Genomic DNA, 18939 nt, shown 5'->3' with positions numbered 1-18939 from the left:
TCAGGGCTTGGGAAAGGAAAAAGCATGAGTGGAGGCAAATAGTACAACAGAAATTATTGGTTGTTACAAACGGCTGTTGAGCCACTTACATTCCTGAAACAGTCTTTCTCTTTACTATATTGTTTTATGTGATTCATTTTGTCCACAAAACACACTCCCATTTATGGTACAATTGATGTTTTTCAACAAAACCTCCGTTATATAATATCTAAGACTGCAGAAAGTCACAAATGACCCCGCTGTAATCGGTCACTTGCTCGCCTGTTTGTAAAAACCCCAAAACAGTTTGGTTTTTCAGAGCCAGAAAGTGTGCTTAGGGGCACTTTATTACATCACTGAAGAGCTGTTTCCAGTACATGTTTGAACATTTTATTGTGGATTCTGAATTTATATAAAAGATCTACAGAGCAGGATCACAGGGTTCTTTTTACAACTGTTGTGGAGGAATTTTTGTCTGTTTTTCTTTTCAGAATTGTTTTTAAATACGTCATTCTAGAGGGTTTTTGAGCCTGAATGGCCTGTTAAAGGTCATGCCCCAGCATTTCAATCAGATTCCAGTACAGACTTTGATTAGATCGCTCAGAAACCTTAATTTTTCTTCTATTATTTTAAGCAATTTAATAGTCAGCTTGCTGGTGTGGTTTGGTTGTTTGTCCTGCTGCTTGAGCTTAAGGTCACAAACTGATAGTTGGACATTCTCCATCAGCGTTGTTTGATAAAAAGCTGTATTCAACCATCCAAGTGTCAAAGCAGTCCCAAGGCATCACTACCAAGTTTGACTGTCGGTGGTGATGTGTTTTCAAAAATCTAAATGTAAAATTAGCCTTATTGTTCATCTTGGTCAGCAGTGTTTTTTTGGCATTTAAACTCTGTCATGAATACCATCTTTTCTGTCTCTTTCTTTTTTGAATCATTTACTGTGGCAAGTAAGGCCAACAATGCTTCAGATGTCATTCTGGGATCTTCTGTGACATTTCTTCTTTTGTGACCTTGCAGATTACTTGTCGCTGTGCTCTAAAAGTAATTCTGGATGAGTTTAATGTTTTCTCCATTTGTGGATAACGGTCCTTACAACTGCTCAAGTTCAAATTCAAAAATTCAGTGTCTAGGAGCCTTAGGAATGACTGTGTCACCCTTTTCAAATTGGTAGATGGCACTAGCTTTGTTTCTCATCTGTATCACCTCTTCTTTTGATCTGTTAGTCTGCTTCATGTTTTCAGACAGCTTCTATTAAGTAATTTAGTGACTCTTCACTTCTGGGAGTAATCAGGGCTGGTTATAATCTGGGAAACAGATTTAAAGAGTGTGATTAATCAAAGTTAGTTTATGAATTAACAAAGATGGGCTACTTCTTCAACATAAGGCCAGATTGGTCTGAATATCTGTTTTTCCTCAATCATGTTAAGAAAACATGCTATGAAATCTGTGTTTTGGTGTTTCCCCTGGGTGTCTTTGTCTGATATTAACATTTGCTTAATAATCTAAAATCTAAAAAGAAGCAAAAGTAGAAGAAATCTGTCAACTTGCCTTCACATCAGTGCAACTTCAAAAGTTTTTAATTGTTGTCTGTTTTTATATTTTTTGTTTGTTTTGTTTTACATGAACTGTAACTGTTTTTTTTTGTTTTTTTTTTAGCTAATTTCCCCTTCTGGATTCTACTTGATTCTACAAATGCACTTTCTGAGTGATAATCGGTGCAATATCTCTGTCATGTCCTGTGTCAAAGTAACAGCACTTTCTGTCATCCACCTGTTCAGCAGGGAAACAGAATCTGCCTGTTTTATCAGAGGAGTCACTCAGGGAAACCCACTCTCATCTGACTCAGGCACAATGACGTCATTCTCCTCTCAGCACATCCCAGGATGTCTGGCCGTCTGTGTCTACGTGTCAGGCAACCTGTCGTTGCTTGGGGAGTTTAGTCCTCTAATCCTATTGTACATACAGTAAAGAACTGGAGAATTGTTTCAAACGTTAATAGGGAGGTGGTTAATCTGGACCTTATGCTTCACTATAATTAGGACTAAATATCATAATAATGAGAGAAAGAATTTGCCAAATGTATTTGTTCATGTGTTCAAAATCAGAAATGCACACACATGTTATCAGTGTTTGCATTTGATCTGTAAGACTTTGGTCAAATAGTTCGAGTTTCCTTCCACAAGCTTTTCTCAATAGTTTGCTTCTGGCTCATTCCTTCTGACAGAACTGGTGTAACTGGATCAGTTATAGGCTGTGCATGTGGAAGCTTTTGGTTTCAACTACCATTATTTACATATAAACTGTAGTAGCAACTTTTTTTTTTCATGATGGCCATATAAAGCAGTATAAGGCAAATTCGTAAAAAAAAAAAAAAAAAAAAAAAAAAAACCCTCATTGTGTATTTTTAAAGTATAACATACTTCTTCCCAGCTTTGCAGAAATGTTGTGGTTTAGAGCTCCAGCTTTCAGAACCACTACTATAAAAGACCTTATTCATTGTCAAAGGGATTAAAATTGATTAGTTCAGCCTTGTGAAATCCAGCTCCTATACAGTGAAATAAGCTGCAGTAAGACTGCTATATGTTCTCAATCTGGGCTTCCTCAGTCAACATGCACCATATTTCTGTGTTAATTACTGTGACAGCTTTTCTAACCAGCAGCCATGTTTCAGTAATATTCTTACATCATGACTGCTACAGTTTAGCCTTTTTCATATGCACGCTGCATAAAAATGTCCTAAATATGTTCCAGAGCAAAGACAGAGGGGATTCTGCAGGATTCATTTCAGACGTCTGGCGTACACTTTTCACCTGGGCTGCAGGATGACTTTGATAAGGCCTTGAAAAAATGCTCAGAAGTGGCAACAAATTTTCCAGGGTGCTTCCCGTGAGTGAGCAAGCATGCAATCAGGAGTTCCACACAGGACTGCCTCCTGGATAAATGCTTCAACACCAACACCACTCTTAATGATAGAACAGGATAGACAACAAAAATTACAGACTCTGGGTCAGTTCACCACTTTGCCAATTTATACCTTTCTCCACCTATTATGCACCGATAGTCAAGCCCACTTCTCTCTCGTCTCACCCCATTTAAAGAGCTCATAAACCAAAATGATATTCGTATAGAAAGCAAAATTCTGCAGTTGAGTAATAACTGGAACGTACAATCTGAGGGTCAAAAGAGATGCAGTTAATTTGCATAAGACAAAATCTAAAACTTCAAATCATCAAACGTTTGTAGTTGATTTTAAATCTTATCACAATCATTGGAACAAATCTACCTAATCAAATTAAAGAATGGTGCAAATCAAATTAAAGAAACTCAAAATAAACTGTTCAGGGCAAAAGTTCAGTCATGATGATATTTTTTTTGCTGTTCTTTGTTTTCAGATACAAGGTCTTGGAAATTTACAGTCACTGAGTTGACCATTAATCCTTCTGCATGCCAGTGTTGTGTTCTCTGAATCAAATGTTAGATCATCTGGGTGACAGGTAAAAATTAGTCCTGCAAAACGACAATAAACTGAAGCACATAATAAAATAATCATGGTAGTGAGACCATGATTATTCTGGCTGTTTTATTGCGAATGACCAAACTTCAATAAACTGACACAAACTTGAACTCTGAAAGACAGAGAATCATGTAATTATGTTAATTTCTTCCTTTTCAAGGTCTTTGTTTACAGCCTAAGCAAGATAATAATTGCTGTCATATTTCTTGACTGTTTTTTCCTTTTACATGAAAATGTTATTTCAAAATTTAAAGACAAGAAATAGTATGTCTTAATTTTCAAAGCAAATAAGTGGTCATGTCATCTTTTTAGAATTAAGGAGCTTTTCAAAACTTAATTAAACGAGCCTGATATCATAATTCAACAATAATGTACATTTAGCGGCGTTCACTTCTGTGATGATTACAGCAGCTATGGTTCTTCATTTTTCAAACACAGCTGTTTTTGTGTCATAATGGAAATTAATCTTTCTAATTTGTCCTGTTTTGTATGGATGACTTAAAATTGAATGAATGCTAATGTTCACTTTCAGCAACAGAGCAGCAGATGTGCCTGTAGTTGAAATATTGGATCTTCAGTCATTGTATGTATTCTGTTAAGACAAAACCATGTTTTACATAAAAAGGACAACAAAACATTCCCAAACAGCAACTGTTAAAAGGGGTCAGAAGTTAATGCTTTGTTTCTGGCAGATATCAAAGTCACACGTACTTGTTCTGATCTCTTGTTTGTTTACTAGCCTTACACACAAAAACTTCAACAATTCCTTAGTGCTGTCAGTTATCCGGTTTCACAATAACTCCTGGTATAAAAGACATAGATTTGGGTCACTATAAGTTATATTAAACACAGAGTACGAGCACTCGGGCTTACTGATGCTCTTCTGTTTTTCTTTTGCTCTGGAACAGTCTATCCTCATGGTATCTGAAAGCACATGTGATTTCAAATCAATCTTAAAAAGGTAACAAAGACATTTATTTCTGATAGGCCTAATGCCATCATGTGCATGGCTTGTTCAGACAAAAAAAAAAAACTGTTAAAGGCTGATCACTGACATTTTTCAGATTCCAGTCATTTCTGAGTATATGTAGAGCATTTATTGCAGGATATAGAAGACTATATAAATTGCTGTGACTGCTACTGAAGATTGCATCATATGGGAAAAAACAGCAAAACTTCAGATATTTGGCAAAAATTAATTGAATTTGGACAGATAAAAAAACCACATATATTTATTACATTTATTTTTCATTATAACATTTTACTTCCTTTTATCATACATGTGTTTTGTGAAGCAAAAGGCTGCGAGACAGAATCCAATATGAGGGAAAATATTTTTCATCATGTTTTATTAGTTGTACTCTGTAAGAGTTTCAATCCAATCACAAATGAATAACAACAGACTGAGAGACTTATCCATCATTTCTACACTCATATGGATTTTGACCAAAAGAACAAGATGCATGATGTGAGTTGCTAGAGGAAGAACCCAGGGGCAAACCCAGAACTTACTGGAGGCTCTAAATACCCCTTCTGGATTCATATATCCATCTTTCTTATGTATTTGTAAAATCCTGTTTACTGTTTACCATGGAAACATGGGAAACACCATGGAAAGTTAATCAATCCATCAAAAATGAGACAATGCTCAAATGCACTAAAACCCAAAAGCAATTTAAAATTGTTTACTAACCAAGCCAGACATGTATGTTTTAGATTGTGGAAGGAGACCGGAGAACTGTCAGAAAACTCACACATGCATGGGAAGGTCCTGCAAAGTCCACATGTAAAGGCCACATTAGAAATTTGAACCAGCAACCTTTGAAGTCAACATAGAAAATCTTTAAAATGGAATGAAGTTATTCGTTCTGTTCAATATATGTAAATAAATAAGTTCCTGTATTCATCTTTTGATACTTATCAAATTTTTGCCACAACTTCTCTTTTGTTTACAACTATAATCAAACATACAGGACCACAAAAAGATTAAGTTTTTTAAACGCAAAAATAAAACTTTATTTTTGGAGGATGCACAACAGAGGATGCATGTTTGAATACTTGCTTGGGTGACACACTGCCGACTTTAAAGTACTGAAGTTAAAGCATACAAAAGGCAACAGCAAAGAGTATATGTTTGCTTATTTATCCTTCTATTGTTGTGATATCTTTAATGTTTTCTTTTTATGATTAAGTCTGATCTATGCAGGATTTCCTGGAGCCCAAGTGGCCTACTTCTTTTAGGTGGCTCTTTATAGAGTCATTGGATTAAGACTAAAATAAATAAAACAAAAATCATTTATTCCTTACCACACAATCCATAAAAAGCACAGGCATGCCTGTAGAAAAAAAAGGAAAGTTATCATTAGGAATTTAGACTTAATATGTTTCTTTTTTTTTTTTTCTACGTGCAACCTGTTAGGATTTTTCAAACACATCAAACACCCAGCAGAGTATGTCCCTGTGCAAACAGATAAAGTGCCTATGGCGGGGCATTTTCCGCCACTCCGGGGGTCACATTGTTTGTCGACACCACATTTCAGGAAGTGATGCGAGGACCCCTGCAACAGATGGTCCAACACGCAGGTCGAACAAATTAAAGAGCGCAAGAAAGAAACCTTTGAGTTGTTTCCTTTCCTTTCATGCAGCAGCTAAATGATTAGGGTTTGTCTTTGAACAATGACAAGAAAGTGTTCAGGGTCCTTTCATGAATCACCTAGAAACTATAACTCATAATCTGAAAAATAATAGCCCATTATCCTTCTAACAATGAAGCACTTTAACCATGATTAACACAATCTTCTTAATTTTATTCACTATAAAATTTTGATGCAACAGATTTTGCTTACCTCCCATGACCAGTAAAGCTCATTTAAAACATACACTTCGAAACCTCAATCTGCTATTGACGCAACAGCAGAAAATGCAAAAACAAAATGATTTTGGACTTAAATCTGTTTGGAATCTCAAAGACTTGGACATATAAACACAGTTTTATCTATTTGTACGCAGTGATTTATTTGAGACAAAAATCAAAATAACAGCAAAAGATTTTACACACACTGATATGTTCACATTTAAAATCCTTAAACTTTTAATGATTAAATATCTTTGCTTTCATTTTCTCAGTTTGGATGTACAGGGACAACAACATCTGAATAAGAAAAATCCCACATGATCCACCTGCTGCTTCCATTTTAAAAATACAGCTGCTTTTAGCTGTACATTTTCAAAGGATTATGATTCAAGTTTGTGAGAGAAAATGCACTTAGTCTATAAATTTATGCTATATTTTGTCACTGTAATAAAATAACATTTCAAACAGCTGAGCTATTAACAATTTAAAATACATCATTCATCATGATCTGTTAGCTAGCTACTGCTTATGTCTCACTACATATCTTTCACACAGCATACAAATACAAACAAATTTAAGATAATACTTGCATGTATCAGATGCTAACATTATAAAGTCCCCCAAAAACAATGCTGTGATTGATAGTAGATCAGAATCAGATGTTCCAGTGAAATTCTGTAGGAAACAAATGACTCACTGATGGAAGCTTGGGGTTATAATGCAAATTAATTTTGTAAAATGTATTAGAGACAGGATTAGATTAATAACACATTTTTTGAGGGACAGATGGAATATGCTGGAGCTTTTATGGAGTCCAAAGTTTGGACTGTTTGAATCAATGAGAGATGGTGAACACGTTTGCGAGAGGAGTCTTGTGCTCTGCTGAGATGGTGATGACGACAACTTAGTGCATCCCAGGTTCTGTAAACGGGCCAAATCAATCCAGAAAAAGTGTAATTACTGGGATTTCTCAGTGATTAAGTGAACAAAAGTGTTTTACTTAAGTTGTTTTCTTATAGGTTTATGGTATTTCTAAACCCTGTAACACTTTGATTGGAGAAATTTTGTGTTTTTTTCCCCTGCTGACCCCTGAGGTGCAGCGCAAAGGTGTCAGTGATTATTAGCTTACCTGGGATGTCATTGGAGCACATTGTGAACAGAGTGTGGGGGTTTGAGAGAGGTAGAGTCAGATGTGAGGCAGGCAGTAAAGAGAGTGCTGTTCTGCTACTTTGTCCAACAGCACAGAGAGTTGACCTTGAGGGGAAAAGGGAAAATTGACAGGGGGGAGCGCAGTAACAAGAGGTAGCTATATATCAAGGAGGCAATTTGGAATGGTTTATCCGATGAGGGTCAATTCCTGCTCCAGTGCCATAGATCAGATTTTTCAAGCCTTAGCTTGGAGATGTGTGGAGCTGTTCAGATAGGCCCGTTTTTGAATGACGGCATCACTGATCAAGCTCCCACAAATCATTTACCCAAAACATACAAGAGTGGAGTAATCAAGAGGATTTGTGATGCAGGAAAACCCGCATCAGTAGATTTATCTGCTGCTTTTCGTGGCCTTGCAGCTCTGGCTCCGGACCCAATCAAATCTGCTTTAAGCAGCACTTTCAAAATGTTCGCCTCAATTACTTTACATATCAAGGACATGGAATGGCTGATTATCCACAGGATCTAGGCATTAATGTCATTATTATTACCTGCAATAAAAATAAATATCCTTGTACACGTCCAAAGCATATTCATTCAATAGTGACAACATTAAAGCTTCACAATAAATCTGTCAATGCACCACATGCCATGGCATAATGCCAAGACTATAGCAGTAATTTTACACATGCCTTTACTGAGCATCTGACCTTATCTATTATTGCTTCTATTTTGAATCAGTCTTCCTGCACCTCTGGGTCTGAGCAGATGGCAGGTCTTCTAAGTGATAAAATTCGAAAGACAAGAGCACTATTACGCCACAAGAATGTTTGGCTGAGGTCCCAGCACCAGTGGAGGCTGGAATGAGCACATAACTTTGATTTGAATTCCCTTCATTATTCTGCTCTCCTCCGTGACCAACAGCCTCAGCGTAGTTCAGATGTTCTGCATTTATAGTGGAGAGCCACGGCTACCGTAACTCGGATGATAAATTTAAAGGAGCTTAATGGACAAATAATTTTAGAGTAAATTATACATTGTGCAGGAAGAGAAATATCTGTATCAGTGTGCTTTCTTAGTAAGTGAACAATACAATAATTACTGAAAACCTAATTTCTAAGTTAATCATTCAGTGTTTTGTGGTTTAAAATAGAAAACAGGAAAATTGTGTGTTTATTGTGCATCATCTTGCGAATGTTCTCTTGATTTAATATGGATAACTGGCACAGTTTGTCTCTTCTGTATGGGTTCCATATTGAATAAGAGTGCAACTCATACAAATTTGCTTTAAATGCTAATGTAAAAATATTAAACATCACATTTTCAGAGCAAACATAAAATCCTGATTTTGAAGTTAAGGAAACAAACTGTAAACTTAGATTATTATTAGATTAGATTATTAAAAAACAACCATGTAAATTATCCAATCGACCAAGAAAGCTGGTAAAATGGACAGACCAACAGATTGACAAACCAATAGATTTTCAAAGAATTATACTGCAGCGTGAAAAAATAACAACCTGCTAATGATGAAAGGCCAAGGGAATAATTAAGTATTTTACCATGGTTCAGTTCAATTCAATTCAATTCAAAAATAATTTATTGATCCCAAAAGGAAATTAAATTCAATTCTAACTAATTAATTGGTGACCTACATGATGCAGAAGTGTTCAACCCCGTCAGCCTCACCATAAAATCCTGCATTCGTTTACTTGCTCTCTTTGTGTATGCATTGGTTTTCTAAAGGTATTCTGGGTTCCCCACTTACTCCAAAAACAATCCTTGTTAGGAAATCTGGTTGTGTTCAGGTGGGTTTTGTCTTGTTTATCTCTGTGTGGGCCCTGTGATGAAATGGTGATCTGTCCAGGATGTATCCCATCTCTCAGTGACTGCTTGGTTAGGCACCAGCTCTATTTCACCAACCTTCCAACATAAAACAGGATAAAGAAGCAAGTAAGAAATGGACAGATAAGTAGTATACCAAAAAAAGTTTTTTCCCTTTCTAGTCATTGTCTAAAAAAATCTAAAAATAAGCATACTTTAATTTTATTTCCATGAAAATATAGCAAGATGCTAGCTCAAACTTTTGTGCTTATCCAGTGTAACTGTTTGAGTCTGTAATTCATTTATTCCAGTCAGGTGCTAGTCTTACCTCAGTACAATAGTTTGTTTGCAGGGCCATAGCTGCTTCACAGGCATTTATTCTGGCTTTAGCAAATCCAATTATCTGTGAATCCATAATTATATAGCTTTGTCAGGGACTATATATTTATACAGCTACTAACTAATGAAAGGACAACACAGCCTAACAAAACCAGAAATGCTTGGAAAGGATCATTACCATGGGAATTATTGGACAACATTTATGCAAGGTGACTCAAGTTAGAGTTGGTTCCCTCCTGATAGTCTACAGGACTTTCACTATGGCTTTATGTATGCAATCATAAAGCTGATATACCACGCAAACGACAATGAATTTTGCATTTATCTGTGCTCTGCTCATTTTCCGCTTGAGAAAGTTGGGGAAATTGACTTAGAATTGCTCCATGCAAAGTAGCTGAACTTTCCACTCAAGTGGTTAGACAGAGCATCAGATTGCAGTACAGGTATGCAAGAGACCATAAGTGATCATGCTGAAAATAAAAATGCTTCAGCATTCATGCTCTTATTAATGATCAAAGTTCTGGATATACCATATTTCTACTGGAGAACAAAATGGAGTGCACACATGAATAAAACATTTGATTATTCAGCTGAAGCATTACTGTTATTTCATTCCAAAAGGTTTCTTCCAAATTTCATCTCAACTCAGACAGTAAGTGCAATGGTCACTGTTTATGCTATGCAGTACAGTTAATTCATTAAATCCAAGTGCAACATTTGCTTCCCCTCAACTAATGAAAAGTGTCGGGATACAACATGTTTTATAACATTTTCATATTTATCATATTTACCCGAAACATATTTCTTTGAAACACAAACAGCCTGTAATTACTGCCATTTGCATTTCATGACAAATACATTAAATCCTGTGTTTTTGTTTTGGCAAACTTTTTTCTAATATCTTTTTCTACTCTGCCTTTAGAACCTGTATCAATAAAGATATGCAGGTCTGAACTGCCTCTGAAGCACCTAATGAATTATTAATTGGTGCAACTGCAGTTAGAATGCAATTTACTCCACCAATTTACTGTGATTTTATTAAAGGCTCAGACTGGCTTGCCAGTGAAGTGGAATCCATGCAATATTCATCAGAGAAAGGATGCATGGGACCCCGGCTCCTTGCCTGAGGATTTATTTGGGAAAAAATACAACAATGACATCAACAAATCTCTTAAAGACCTTGGCATGCTTCACAGCTTTTCAAGAATGTACACTGTGAATTTGAGGCAACCTTTCTGCAGAAGACCAAAAGGCTTGAGAAGAGCCTTTCTCATACCTTGTAATGCCACAATGGCTCTGGGGAATAAAGCAGCAGAATGGTTATATAAAACAAGGAGCCAGAGAATGCATGAGTGGTAAATATTGTGTTTTGGCATGATATAATGTTGCTCTTTTGGCATCTGAAATCCACCTGCAGATTTCCATGTTCATGCATCCCATTCTAATGCAGTGTTGTGGAATAGTTTAAAACTGATATTCAATCCCTCATATTTACCTTTAAGGAGTCAGATTTTATTAATTTCTTTAAGCTTTCTAACATTATTTTTTCTGAAGGTTTCTCTTTTTTTAGAGTTCTTATCTGTCTTTGGACCTGACAATGAGGGCAAACTGAGTAATGTTTTCTCAAAGTGAAATTCCACCTTGCATGCCATCCTTCAGCTGGTCCAACTACTAAAAACATTTTTCAGCTAATAAGTCCTTAAGAATAACCTTGTGTTTGCTAAAATACCAACTTGTATTCATCAAGTTGTGCTATTCATTTTACATACCTAAGGAAATGGAGGGAAAAAAAAAAAACATGTAGTAAGTAAATACCAAACTGTACCTGAAGATTTTTGTAGGCACAACATTGGGTCATCTCTTTTTTATGTGAATAGGTTTTAATTACTTCTAAACCAGGGATTGTCAAACTGATTCAAGTCCAAAAAATTAAAACGGTAAATGAATCAGATCAATTACTCAATCAATCAAATTTTATTTGTATAGCACATTTCAGCAGCAATTCATTTCAAAGTGCTTTACATCATGACAAACACAAAAACACAAAGTCATGCAACATAGAATCAACAATCAAAACATTACATTATGTCAAGTGCCATCATTAAATTCGTAATTGATTACGTTTCAAATACAACTCTAAACAGATGGAAACCGGAAGATCTGAGGGGTCTGGAAGGTTGAAATAACAACAGCAAATATTTAATGTATTGTGGTGCTAAGCAGTTCAGTGATTTATAAACTAACAACAGTATTTTAAAGTCTGTTGTTTAATCTACAGGGAGCCGGTGCAGGGACTTTAAAACTGGAGTTATGTGCTCTGTCTTCTTGGTTTTAGTGAGAACACGGATGAAGCAGGCTGCCAGACCAAGAGACAAAATAATAGAACTGATTTGATAAAAGCCCATTTTGAAAGTGATATTATAGTTCTGTTTACATGGAAGTGCGATTACTTCCATATACGGAAAAGACATGAAGGTTGTTGCCTCACAGTTTTCTTTTTTTTGTTTTTTTTTGGTCAGAGTGAATGCTGAGTCAGTAATAATCCCAAGCTATTTATATGTTTGCACCTCTTCAAACAACTGCCCTGTTATAACACTAGTCTGCAGCTGAACATGCATTTTCTTAAAATCAGAGCCATATCCTTGGTTTTTCCTGTGTTGAGCTGCTGGGTGGTGACCTTAAACCAATGAACAAAGTAGTCAGCAACAGATCTGTGGCTGTCTACATAACCCTCAAGTAGGCTGATGATGGTCACAGAATCATTTACACATTTTAGGATAAAACGATTCATGAAAGTGCTCTAACATTTGTTTCTGTAACGGATAAAAAAATAAATAATAAATCTACAGTGAGAATGCACACCATTGAGGTGATTGAGGGGAAGAACACAGTTTATCAGACAAATCTGTGTCCTGTGAGGCAGAAACTCCAAGGATAAATTTTGTGGAAATAAGTGGTGCTTTGTTAGAGCAAACTTTTAAGCACCACCAAATGGGAGGTGCTTAAATGGGAGGTTCAAGATTTCCTCAAACATGCATGAAAAAATAAAAGCAACACTCCAGGTATGTTTCTGGGAATATCACTGTAACATAATATAAAGATCAAAAAGTTAATTTTACATTATGTACCCACAGAGTCCAAACTGACAGTTTAGAAGTGGGTGATACTAAAAGGTTTTGATACGATGACCTCAGATAAAGAAAAATGAATATGTCTGAATCAAATCTGAAATATACAAAGGACCTTGTTCAAGTCTTGGTCTGTATGTCAATTGCAGTTAATCTAGTGTGAGTGCTCAGTGTTTTTACAGGATTTCCAAGAATGCAGAACATCTTTTAGAAGATCTTAAATTGAGGTTAAGGCCACGGGTCTGAAATCATTCATGGCCTTAAAAAGGTTGCCATTAGAGACTGGCACAATGCCAGCATGTTTCCAAATTGCAGGAACATGTTGTGTCTCTAAATATCAGTTTAAAATGTGTTGGAAGTCTGAACTTAGCTCTCGTGAACATAAATATTGTCTAGGCCAGGACTTTTTATTCATTTTATTGCAATAGAAAGCATATTCAACATTGTTCTGATTCACAAAGACAGGCTTGTTCTCAATCAATTAAAATCCTTAACTCTATTACTTCCTGACTAAAATCCAAAGAGTTAAGATGTTCATAAAAACACTTGAGATCATCAGTAAGGTTAAGACAAGAAGTATAGCCGAAGACTAGCGATACTTCTCATACTGGACTAAGCTGATATAAGTCTGTTACACATAATTTTATTCTTGAAAACAATTGTTATTTTTACCCTTCAAATTTTCAGTAAACTTCTTTGCAGCTCTCTGCTTTGCTTAAGCTTTTCTCCTTGTTGAAATGCTAAGCATTTTTTCCATGATAAAGAATTTAATTGAATTAATAACCCATGGTTTATTATTTGGATACATGTTTACCCTCTTTGTGGGTATAAGCACATAGTTCAGAATGCAGCATATGAACAAACAACATCTAAAAGCTCATCCAAGCCCCCGCAGGACTCTTTGAACATGTCCCAGTCAGTGCAGTCAAAGCAGCACAGCAAGGAGGCCGCAGCATAATTATTCCAGATGCTAACCTCCCTAGTTTGGACTGTTCAGAACTGCCCTGTGAGTAGGGAGAAGAAGCACACAACCGTGATCAGCACTGCCCAGAGAGGATAAGAGAAGCTAAATAAAAGCATCTTTAACAGATCCAAGGAGCCAAACTTTTACTGCTGGACAGGACACATTCTGGTGAAAGTTTTTAAAGGTCTTTTCCAGTGGAAAGTGTCTAAAGTCGCACGGTTTTAAAGTTAGGACTGTACAAAGATATGGGTTGTAGCTTTTACACCATATTGTTCAATAGGCTGTTTGGCATTTGCCTTAGGTAAATGTTAGATTTGGGGGAACTCACAGAAAAAAATGACGCAGCAACATTGCCGATTTGCTCTCGAACAGTGAAAGAATCTCACTGTGTTCACACATACCCACCTACTTGTGGGTATACCTATTGTGCAGCTCAGCAAATAAGGTAGAAAGAGAACAGTTCAAAGCTGTCTGAAAATTTTCAGTTGTTAGTGCATATACAGTGGCACAGAAAAACTAACTCATGCTGCCTCTTTTTCCATAATTTTTATCTCAGCTCGATCAATGAATGTCACTCACCTCACCTTTCAACTATATAATTAACTTATTAAAATCCTTTCAAATGCCAGTCATTGATCAAGTTTAACTGATTAAATCTTTGTCTATAACAGAGAAAGGATCTTTGCACTTGTAAGCAAATTACACCTGCTATCTCTGAAAAATACTGCAAGCCACGACTGCTTTAAAGCAATGAACATCTGTATGCAGGCAGGAGAGGATGGGTAGGCAGGGGGGATGAAATATTCATCAATTGCTGTCTTTTGACAATGAAGCTACATGACAATGGTCTCACTTTCAAATGTCTGAGGTGCTTGAATCCAAAGGGGAACTTACCTTACATAATTTCAGCTTGTTTCATTCAGTGCTCAAGAGCCAAAGCAAAGCAGACACTTGTAATTCAACACCACAATTAAATGAGAGGTTAGTGAATCACCACAGAATAGGAACATTGCCCTTGAAAAAAGGCTTGCCCACAAAGGGAAATACAATGTATGTAAATATGGGGAAAGCAGCCTGTGAATGTTAAATTTTATGGCAAGCACATAAGATAAAAATAATACCTCCTTCAGGTGAGAAGCTCTATGAAATTGAAGTAAGAGCTATTCTGTGTTATCAGATTTTCCTGGGAGCCATGGCTTTCTTTTGAATTATACCATCTTTTATTTAAATGTCAGAATTTGGCTTTTTGGTGCTGGTGTGAGACGATGGCTCCTGCTTTTCACAGCTTGCTACGATCAGGTGGATAAGATTAACTTGAGAACTGAACTGAGTGAACTTAAAACAGAAGGTCACTGTAAGATAATGCGGATTTTACCTATTAAGGGATTTTCTTTTTTCTGTAAATTCTCTAGTATGTAAAGGGATTGCTTACTTCCTGGAATGGGACCAAAAGTCCATGCAATATCAGATGGTTTTACCAGTAAAAGGAACTAAATCTGGTGGGTCTGACAGTCCTTTTCAGATAACCTTATTTTATCCCCTCATGTTTTTCAAATTGATTTTGTAAATGTTGTTTGTTTAAAAAACTCTGGTTAATGCATTCTTTTGAGGCCTTTCAAGCTATGTTTAATCATTTAAACATTTTCACTGAAGTAATTTTGTCTGACATTTCGTGTTGCAATTTTAGGCATGCAATATGTCTTATAATTGCCATTTAACTCGCTGTAGGATAATTTTCTATGTAATTGCTCTGCTTTTAAAAATATCTCTCCTTTCATCGACTTGTCTAACTTTCAGCACCTCAGAAGTGCAATAAAAACATTTTCTAATGAGTTTACAGAAACACCTAAGCTGGATTTGTGCAGAAGAGAGATGACAGGGAGAGAAATCCTGGTCGTCGTTGTGGTTGGTTCATTCCTTGTGGTTAGCCTTAATTTTATTTCTGGTTTTCTGTTTGTGCATTTAGTTTATTTTTTGTTGTGTTTGTGTTAGATTGTTTTCCCTGTGTGTCTCCTGTCCTCGGTCCTCACTCACGGCTGTTTCTCTGATTACACTCATCTATTTTCAATGTTACTTTTCACTTCAACTCTGTACACAAGTCACCTGTAAAAGGTACTAGAGTAATGGTTCTCAACGTGGGCGGTACCGCCCCCCGGGGGGCGTTCAGAGGACGGCAGGGGGCGCTGGCAGACATTTTTACAAAAGGGGGGGCGCTCGGATTCCTCTGGGGGGCGTTTTGTCGAAGGTAAACTTTACACCTTAAATGCACAACAATACCAGTTTAAACTTTGAGCAACTTGCTAAAACTGTATTGTGTAACATTAAATCATGCCTGGCTGCAACTGTATCGATGGGAGCTCTTCTTCTTCTTCTTCTGTTCAGTGTTTGTTAGCTTAGCTTGACTTTGTTAGCTTCTTGGCGTAGCTCCACTCCTGCTACCGGTGGCTTCACCGCATCAGTTCAGCGTCTCACCGGCTGATGACGGTGCTGTGATTCACTTTGTCTGGTATTTTTGTACATATGTTTTGGCAGTTCTCTGATCATGTCAAAGCAGCAACTTATATTAAAAAGTGTTTTATTGTCCGTCTGGATGCTGCCCGCTTCCATGGAAGGACAACAGAAAATCGCTCTTATAAACATGTAATTACTAAAATCACGATACCCTCACTTTGTATCCCTCTGAAAAATGAAACCATTTAAATAAAGAAATCCCTCCACGGGTGATACCTCGATAGAGAGCGTTCATTTTATAGCGTTAACACCAGAGCTGTAAGTGGTCCGGTATGAAACGGGTGTGATAGTACAACACGGCACTTTTAAATTTCAATAATCAGAATACCGCAATTGTTTCCGTTGTTTTTAAAAGGTTTATGTCAATCTGCCTTTTCCCCATCGATACGTTTCCCGACCGCTGCGCACCTTAAGGGGTAAAAAAAACCAACAAAAAAAAACAACGACGCGCACATAGAGCAAAACTCTGAAACAGAGAAGCGGGACATAAAACGGAGCGACGAACTAGATGTGAATTATGACATAAAAACAGAGAATCGGACGCCGAACAGTGGAAAATCAACACATGATGTGAAACATGACGATTAGGCGGCGCAGCAGGTGATGAGTGAAGATTAATGATGGTCAATAAACGATAAAATAAAACTAACAACAGGACAGAAACTAAAGTGGACATAGCAATAAACCAGGAGAGGATAATATTAATCAAAGGAAACAAAATGGAAATGAAAGAAGAACAAAATGCAAGAATGAACTAAGAAACTAAAGTAAATACAGTGGAATAAACTGGTATGGCAAGACCTTTTGAGCAATAATTAATAGAGAGGACTGTATGGCAAGAATGAACAGACACTATTTCCAGATAAAAGGTAAAATAATCTTGTTGAAGTGCCATGGGTTTGTTGAGACCACATCTAGTACTGAGAATAAATATATCTTACAGACCATAACAGTAAAGAACTTAGAACTTATTTATGTTTTTAATTAGATTTGATATATTTATTTCTTCAGTATATATTTCATGTCAATGTTAATGTCATGAGGCTGATAACTCCATGACACTTTCAATTTGACTCATTAGGATTTGATTAAGAACCAGATTTGTTCTTTGTCATTTCTGTCCAGTAAAATTATTAATCTATAAATCAATAGACAGGTCTATATAAAGATATAATCCATGTTTCTGTCTCATATGTGTATGGCATTAAAAGGATCTGGAACTTTAGTTTTTCCACTGAAAGCTCTGGTTTGCACACTAAATGCCATGTGGGTGAAATTTTATGGATGATACTCTGATATCCCATTCTCCTGAAGGCAGCACAGAGCTGCACCACCAGAAACCGACATAAACACTGAAGAGAAGAAGAGCTATGATTACAGTTCTATCCATGTTTTAATGTTGCAGAGCTCAGTCGGTTTGCAAATAGATCAAAGTTTAAACTGGCATGTTGTATATCTTTTATCTGCTCATTTTGTGCAAGATTTAACTAGAAAATGGCAAAGAACAAGAATATTTTTCCAGTCTGATTGGCTGCTGTTAGGCCTACTGATTTTAAGTTGAATGTTCATTGCATTTTTCTTAGACACCTGTGAAAATAATTTCTATTCACATGGCTTTTTTGTTCTCTGGGAAATTAGTTTTGATGATAAATACAGAAACAAGCATAAAAATGAAAACATCTACAATAGTGATAGTAATATTAATAATAACATAATAGTCAGTGCAAATTAGCCTAGAAATTCTGTGGTGGGGGGCGGTGAGGGACCTGGATAAAGGCTAGGGGGGGCGCTGGCCCAAAAAAGGTTGAGAAACACTGTACTAGAGAAAAAAAGGCTCATGAAACAAATGATATGACTTTCTATAGATTTAGTTTGAATTCTTCAGTGAACAACAAATGCATTTTTTGTTTATGCCACAAATTTTGTCTGAGTCTTGTGATAAATTTATCATCAGCTGTGGTCCATCATCTATCCTCTGCTTTAAGACCAAAGGCATTTCAACTAAAGGTCACATCTGACTGGCCTGAGATGTCTGTGCTGATGCAAAACTTGCATACTATCTTGAAATTGCAGCTCCCATCCAGTCTATGACAAATAATACAGCAAAAGCTGTCAGCTCTCCATGACAAGGAACCTCTTTGCAAGACAGAGCTCACATGTTGACAAGACTGCAACAGTTAGGTTAGGGCGGCTTCAAAAGATCCATCAGGTGCGTCTAAAACCCAGTATTTACACATGGCCATTTTTCACAGTTTGACATAAAACCATTCTAAACTGTGCTGTTTTTTTGGGATATAGTTACCAAAATTATTTCTTTTTATTCACTATTTCCACATTCAATGTTGCATACAGGAAGATCACTACAGCTTAATGTATTTTTAAAAAGTGGGATGATGGAATTATAGCTTTGTAAGTTTATGATTATTTCTGATGTAGACCACTGCAGAACAATTACAAAAGACCTTGTTGAAATGCTGGCTGAACCTGAGAAGATAACGGTATTACCTACATGGTAACTCATCTGACGTGGTCTGAAAGGTCGCTCAAAGAAGAAGTCGTTATTATTTGAATAGCAGCACAAAAAAGAAAGGGTACGGTTTGCATTTTAATTCTCAGAGATGTGTAATGTAGTCTTATGAAACTAAAACTGAAGTGTCTGGCCAACATGGCCATTTGG

This window comes from Poecilia formosa, unplaced genomic scaffold (genome assembly GCF_000485575.1).
Source record: "Poecilia formosa unplaced genomic scaffold, Poecilia_formosa-5.1.2 Scaffold18, whole genome shotgun sequence".
NCBI lineage: Eukaryota > Metazoa > Chordata > Actinopteri > Cyprinodontiformes > Poeciliidae > Poecilia > Poecilia formosa.
Note: the sequence above shows the minus strand (reverse complement) of the source record.